We start from the raw sequence: 7,823 nt of genomic DNA, 5'->3' as shown, positions 1-7,823 counted from the left end.
AAAAAAAAAAAAAAAAAAAAGAAAATTTCTCCCTCTTTAAAAACCAAAATTTTCCATAAAAAAAACCAAATTTTCAAATGTCTCCCACCAAAACCAAATTTTTCCCAAAAATCCAAACCCTTTAAAAAACCAAATTTTGGGCTTTGTAACATAGTTACTTAGATTTTGAGACAATCATGTCTGGATTTTGGTCTGCTCCTGAGGATGGAAATAAAACTCTTAGAGAACTTGCTTATGGGCATGTGCCACGTTATGAACCTTCCACGGACCATGATGTCAATAGTCATAGGAATTATTATGGACATTTTCAAAGTCCCGAGCCGCAATACATGAACCCTAATGACTATTCATACATGCATCATTCATCGCAACGTGAAAATGAACATTTTGCTAGTGCCTCACTCACACAATCATCACTGATCGATCAAATAGAAGCTCGAATCACAGCTTTAGAAATGCAATCACATGAGGAATCTGTCACATCTAATTTTCTTAGGCAACCTGAAATTTATGCATGTCCCGCATGTGGTAGTTTAGACCACCCTGTTGAGAATTGTCATATTTTGCATAATTTTAGGCAATGTAGAGAAAATCCAATGTATGAAATGCCCATAAATTGTGAGAATGGTAGTCATTGGGACCATAATCAATCCTTTGAGGGTTGCGATCAATATTTTGTAAACCCAAATGACCATGCACACATGTACCATTCACCACAATTTGAACATGAAGAATTTTGTACTCCCATGAATTTAGACTCCACCACAGAAGCTTTAAGACTCTGTAAGCAAGACTATGATAGATCTACATCACGAATTCATGCACATTTAGATCAGATTTTGCTTTACCGACAAAAGGAGGAAATTCATGAGGAAATGTATGTTGTCCCTAATGAAGTGTCTAGTCCCATTCATGTAAATAATGTTGAATACGAACCTAATTTATAGGAACATGAATCGACTAATGACACCAGCACGGTTAATGAGGACCAATATGCATGCTACCATGATGATGATTATGATGATATGTTAGAAGAACATGAAAATATTGTGGAACCTGTTGGTTCAAAAACATATGGCTTCTCGCCCTCGACCTTCATGAATGTTGTTTTTTCTAATACTCATTGTAATTCATATGATTTTGATATTGACATGGGATTCGTACAATTATTCTGTGAAGATGAGCATGACATAGGAATAGTTGAATCTTCTGTAGACACTAATATGCATGAAAATATATTTGATGTGTCTGATTCTCTACCTAGATCACATTGTGATATTTCTTCTGATTTGCCGATGCATGAGAATAAATTTGTTGATGATGTTGATGATTCTGAGTGTGAACTTGCTAAACTGATTGATGATTGTGAGCATGATGTGACATGTGTAGATGATTTAGGAGATTTTGATTTGATTAATAATGACGCACCTATTCTCCTACATGAGACACAATCTGTTGGCCTTCCACCCAACCTAGATTTGGTTTGTACCAATATTGTAAAACCAATTTTTCTGAAAATTCCTAATCTAGGATTGGAACTGTATGCTTCCCAAGTCCTTTTGGACTATTTTGCTTCTAAGTATAATATCTTTGAGGAACCACAGTTGGAAATTGCATGTTTGCCCGTCCCTAGCACAGTTCATTTCGAGCTAGACCTTTTGCATGATGAACCCCCGAAACTGCGCGATTTTGTTTTCAAAATTATATCTTCTGTAAAATCCAGGTTTGGGGGAAGCTCACTTTGTTTCACAGTTTCACTTGCGTTTATTTCCTATTATTATTGTGTGAAGTTGTTGAAACCGCTACACTTTGTCTTTTGGGTTGATCCTCAACTCTTTAGATTGTTAGTGTATGGTGAATTTTTTGTATATAATCCAGTAGATAAAATTTCTTAAAAACCCTTTTGTTCCTTTTGTATATATTTTGCTAATCCAATATGATCTCGGCTGAAATATGTTGGATTTTTGCCTTGAATAACGGAGTTTTAATTCTGCTTTCGCCGAAATCGGGTATTCTCTCTCCTTTTACTCTACTCAGCATGTCCCTTTCCATATGTTGCATTTTAATTCTTTCCATATTTTGAAACATTGAGGACAATGTTTAGTTTAGGTTTGGGGTATAGAGTAGATACCACGATAATATGCCATAATTGAAATCGAACTCCTTCTTCTTTTTGAAAAAAATAAAAATTCCAAAAAAATTAAAAAATGAAAAAAATCATAAAAATGGAGCTCATTTACCTTGAAATGTTGACTCTTGTGCAAATATGTAATTATTAGGAGTCTTAGTCTAGATATTTAGGCACCCTGATTCTAGCACAATTCACATAGTGATAAGAAATTTGCACGCGCACGATCTACCAATACATGTATGGCCTCGATCTTCAAGGTGTTTGATAGGAAGTTACGATTGCCAATCACTTTAGAATACTGAACGAAACTTGACTAGCTTGTTCTTTGGTTGGTTGGGATAGAAGGTGGAGGTTACATTAAGAAAGACAACCATCGAATTTAACTGGGTGCATCAAAAAGGGCTACCTCTTGCAAAGTGTCATGTAATTTTTTGTTTCCTTTTGTATATGTATCAAAAGTGTTTCCTTATCAAAAAAAAAAAAAATCGATGTGTATATTCAGAAAAATTTCAAAAAAATTTCAAAAATTTCAAAAATAAATAAATAAATAAAAATCAAGTATTATCAATTTCATCCTCTCTTGTTCCAAAAATAAAAGAGAGTAGTCAATGTAAATAAGAGTCATGTAAAGAGTCATATTTTGTGTTTTTGTGTTGTAAGCAAGGAAGGGTGTATGCCATTGATGTACAACGCGAGTAATTGTGAAATACCTCCAACTCATTCACAATTCTCGTAAAGTCCGGACAGCTAGCTAGATTTCGACATTGGTTCTTAGCCTGAGAAACTATCTCTTGGTGATTAGTAGTCATAACATCCGATCTTTCTTTACACATGTGTAGATACACTTTACACTCTTATCACATGTCTTTATTTGTTATCAGTGCTAGGATTGTGCCTTAGATAGCTAGATTGACATCTCCATTTTGCTGTGAGCTTAAACTGTCTTGCACATGTCACATTTGATGGAATATGAGCTTATATTTTGTCCTAGAACTTTGTAGGTACGTTCTAAGCAAACCTTCACGAGACTTCACTCGTCCACTAGGGACACTTAGTGGTTTAAAAGGCTTAGTGCATACACTAAATGCATTCGAGAGACCAGCGACAGTGGTATAGGTAGGATTTCCTTAGTTTTGTTTTACTTGAGGACAAGTAAAATTCAGGTTTGGGGGTATTTGATGAGTGCTAAAAAGTGCATATTTCTATATATTTTTGTTGGCATTTAACTCATCTTTTGTGCAGTAATTCTACATTTTATCCCATATTCTGTATTTTCATTGTTTTCAAGAATAAATATTTTTCTTACTTAATTTTGCATTTTTAGGTAATAAATAAAGTTTGGATGAATAGCATAGCGGAAAAGAGCAGAAAAGTAGTGAAAAGCCGGGAGGAATTACACAAGGAAGCCGCGAAGAATGTTGTGCACAAGACCAAAAGGCTAGAAGTGGGCTTGAAGAAGAAGAATTGTCCTTAAAGAAGATATGGGCTTGGCATACCCAAGGCCCAAAACCCTTACCCAAACCCATTTTCTATATCCATACCCGCCTCCATTCTCAGCCGTTAGATCGGATCCATTTCATCATCCAATGGTCGCTTCTTCATCGTTCATCAAAATCTGAAGTCCCTGCAAAACACCATAGTACCTAAATTCCAAGCCTTCGGATTAGATCACATTTAGATCCTACGGTCGCTTCTTTGCCTGCGCATCAAACCTCGATACTTCCGCTTAACACTACAACACCTAACTCCATCTGGTGTCGTCAATTTTGTTGTATCTCATAATCCAACGGTCTCCACATACCTCTCCATCGTAGCCGTTCGATTCAATCTATATGGGATCATCCAACGCTCTTTACTTGCTGTTCATCAAAACTCGCTACACCCGCTTCATACCGTAGAACCCGATACCCTATACCCAAACAAACACTTCCTTTCTCCCAAAACAGTCGAGCTTCTTCCCCTTCTCCCAAAATCAGTTGCAGAACCACCACCACCTCCATGCCCTGTCTCTGCAAACTGTCACTACCTCGCCTTCTCCACCACCACCACCTCGACTAATGACACCACCACTTTTAATGAGGACCAATATGCATGCTACCATGATGATGATTATGATGATTATGATGATATGTTAGAAGAACATGAAAATATTGTGGAACCTGTTGGTTCAATAACATATGGCTTCTCGCCCTCGACCTTCATGAATGTTGTTTTTTCTAATACTCATTGTAATTCATATGATTTTGATATTGACATGGGATTCGTACAATTATTCTGTGAAGATGAGCATGACATAGGAATAGTTGAATCTTCTGTAGACACTAATATGCATGAAAATATATTTGATGTGTCTGATTCTCTACCTAGGTCACATTGTGATATTTCTCCTGATTTGCCGATGCATGAGAATAAATTTGTTGATGATGTTGATGACTCTGATTGTGATCTTGCCAATTTGTTTGATGATTGTGAGCATGATGTGACATGTGTAGATGATTTAGGAGATTTTGATTTGATTAATAATGACGCACCTATTCTCCTACCTAAGTCACAATCTGATGGCCTTCCACCCAACCTAGATTTGGTTTGTACCCATATTGTCAAACCGATTTTTCTGAAAATTCCTAATCTAGGATTGGAACTGTGTGCTTCCCAAGTCCTCTTGGACTATTTTGCTTCAAAATATAACACTTTTAAAGAGCCACAGTTGGAATGCATTTCTTTGCCCATCCCGAAAACAGTCCATTATGAGTTAGACCTTTTGAATCCTGAACCCCTAAAATTAAAAGATTTTGTGCTTAAAAGTAAACCTGTTGAACAATTTAGGTTTAGGGGTGATTCATTCGGTTTTTCACTCTCACTCCCATTTCAGTCCAATTTTAGTGTTTTGAAACTTTCTATGTTTCAACACTTTGTCTTTTGGGTTGATCCTCAACTCTTTAGACTTTATGTATATAGTGAATTTTTGTATATAATCCAGTAGATAATTTTTAAAACTTTTTGGTTTCTTTTGTATATATTTTTGCTAATCCAATATAATCTAAGTTGAAAATGTTGGATTCTAGCCGGTGAATAATGGAGTTCGGTTCGTGTTTTCGACGAATCGGGTATTCTCTCCTTTTACTCTACTTAGCATGTTCCTCTTCATATGTTGCATTATAATTTTGTTATCTTTTGAAACATTGAGGACAATGTTTAGTTTAGGTTTGGGGGTATGGAATGGATACCATGATAATATGCTATAATTGAAAACGAACTCCTTCTTCTTTTGAAAAAATCGAAAAAATTCAAAAAAATTAAAAAATTAGAAAAATGATAAAAACATAAAAATGGAGCTCATTTACCTTGAAATGTTGACTCTTGTGCAAATATGTAATTATTAGGAGTCTTAGTCTAGATATTTAGGCACCCTGATTCTAGCACAATTCACATAGTGATAAGAAATTTGCACGCGCACGATCTACCAATACATGTATGGCCTCGATCTTCAAGGTGTTTGATAGGAAGTTACGATTGCCAATCACTTTAGAATACTGAACGAAACTTGACTAGCTTGTTCTTTGGTTGGGATAGAAGGTGGAGGTTACATTAAGAAAGACAACCATCGAATTTAACTGGGTGCATCAAAAAGGGCTACCTCTTGCAAAGTGTCATGTAATCTTTTGTTTCTTTTTGTTATGTATCAAAAGTGTTTCCTTGTAAAAAAAAAAAAAAAAAAAAAAAAAAAAAAAAAAAAAAAAAAAAAAAAAAAAAAAAAAAAAAAAAAAAAAAAAAAAAAAAAAAAAAAAAAAAAAAAAAAAAAAAAAAAAAAAAAAAAAAAAAAAAAATCAAGTATTTATCAATTCCATCATCTCTTGTTCCAAAAATAAAAAGAGAGTAGTCAATGTAAATAAGAGTCATGTAAATAGTCATTTTGTTGTTTCATTGTAATAAGCAAGGAGGGTGTATGCCATTGATGTACAACGCGAGTAATTGTGAAATACCTCCAACTCATTCGCAATTCTCGTAAAGTCCGGACAGCTAGCTAGATTTCGACCTCAGTTCTTAGCCTGAGAAACTATCTCTTGGTGATTAGTAGTCATAACTTCAGATCTTTCTTTACACATGTGTAGATACACTTTACACTCTTATCACATGTCTTTTTTTGTTATCAGTGCTAGGATTGTGCCTTACATAGCTAGATTGACATCTCCATTTTGCTGTGAGCTTAAACTGTTTTGCACATGTCACATTTGATGGAATCTGAGCTTATATTTTGACCTAGAACTTTGTAGGTACGTTCTAAGCAAACCTTCACGAGACTTCAACTCGTCCACTAGGGACACTTAGTGGTTTAAAAGGCTTAGTGCATACGCTAAATGCATTCGAGAGACCAGCGACAGTGGTATAGTTAGGATTTCCTTAGTTTTGTTTTACTTGAGGACAAGTAAAATTCAGGTTTGGGGGTATTTGATGAGTGCCAAATATTGTATAATTTTATCCCTTTTTGTTGGCATTTAACTCATCTTTTGCGCAGTAATTCTACATTTTATCCCATATTCTGTATTTTCATTTTTTTCAAGAATGAATATTTTTCTTACTTAATTTTGCATTTTTAGGTAATAAATAAAGTTTGGATGAATTGCGGAGCGAAAGGAGAAGAAAAGTAGTGAAAAGACGGAAGAAATTACGCAAGGAAGCCGCAAAGAATGGTGCGCACAAGACCAAAAAGCTAGGAATGGGCTCAAGAAGGAAGAATTGTTCTTAAAGAAGATATGGGATTGGCATACCCAAGGCCCAAAATCCTCACCCAAACCCATTTTCTATATCCAAGCCCGTCTCGGATTTCAGCCGTCAGATCGAAGCATTTCAGCATCCTACGGTCGCTCCTATGCATGTGCATCAAATCCCGATGATTCCGCTAAACACTACAACACCTAACCTAATCTCGCACCGTAGACTTCGTTGTATTTTACATCCTACGGTCGCTACAAGCTGCTTCTTCCTTATCCGTCCGATCCACCTACCATCTCCATATCCAGCGGCTTCAGCTCGTGGTACACACATCTTGATACACCCGCCTAACACACTAATACTTGAACCCTATGACCTAGCCAAACAGCTCCCTATCCTAACCCATATCGACCTCCACCTTCGTCTTCCTCTCCCCCCTCTCTGCAACAGAAACACCCATTCCACCACCATCACCTCCACCTGCTACTTCCATCATCCATCACTCCTGTCACCACCATCACATCCACCATCTCCATCATTACCCGACACGACCCATCCCCCTAATTCGAAGCGCTTTAACCTCTCTCACCAACTGACCTAGGTGAGGGTTGATAAAACACCTCAAATTAGGGAGCAATTGTAGCAATTGGGAGCAGGAGAAGAACCGAGAGAGGCAGAGAAGACATGGGGCGACGTCAATTCAAAGTTTTGGTGAGTAAATTTCGGAAATTGAAAACCCTAATTTCAATTCTAGGGTTTCGGAAAAATTGGGTGTTTGGTGATATAAATAGAGAGTGAGGTGTGTGTATGGAGGGGGATGCTGGGTTAGCCAGCTTCACTCTTGTAGAGAACTGGACTAGCCAGTTTCTCATTTGTTTTATGTTTACACTGTTGGTTCATATGTTTATCATGTTTTTGTATTTGCTCACCATATGTGTGTTGTTTGAATTGCCTTGTATGATATTTATTATTGTTTACA

The sequence above is a fragment of the Papaver somniferum genome, unplaced genomic scaffold, assembly GCF_003573695.1.
Source record: "Papaver somniferum cultivar HN1 unplaced genomic scaffold, ASM357369v1 unplaced-scaffold_11, whole genome shotgun sequence".
Classification (NCBI taxonomy): Eukaryota; Viridiplantae; Streptophyta; class Magnoliopsida; order Ranunculales; family Papaveraceae; genus Papaver; species Papaver somniferum.
Note: the sequence above shows the minus strand (reverse complement) of the source record.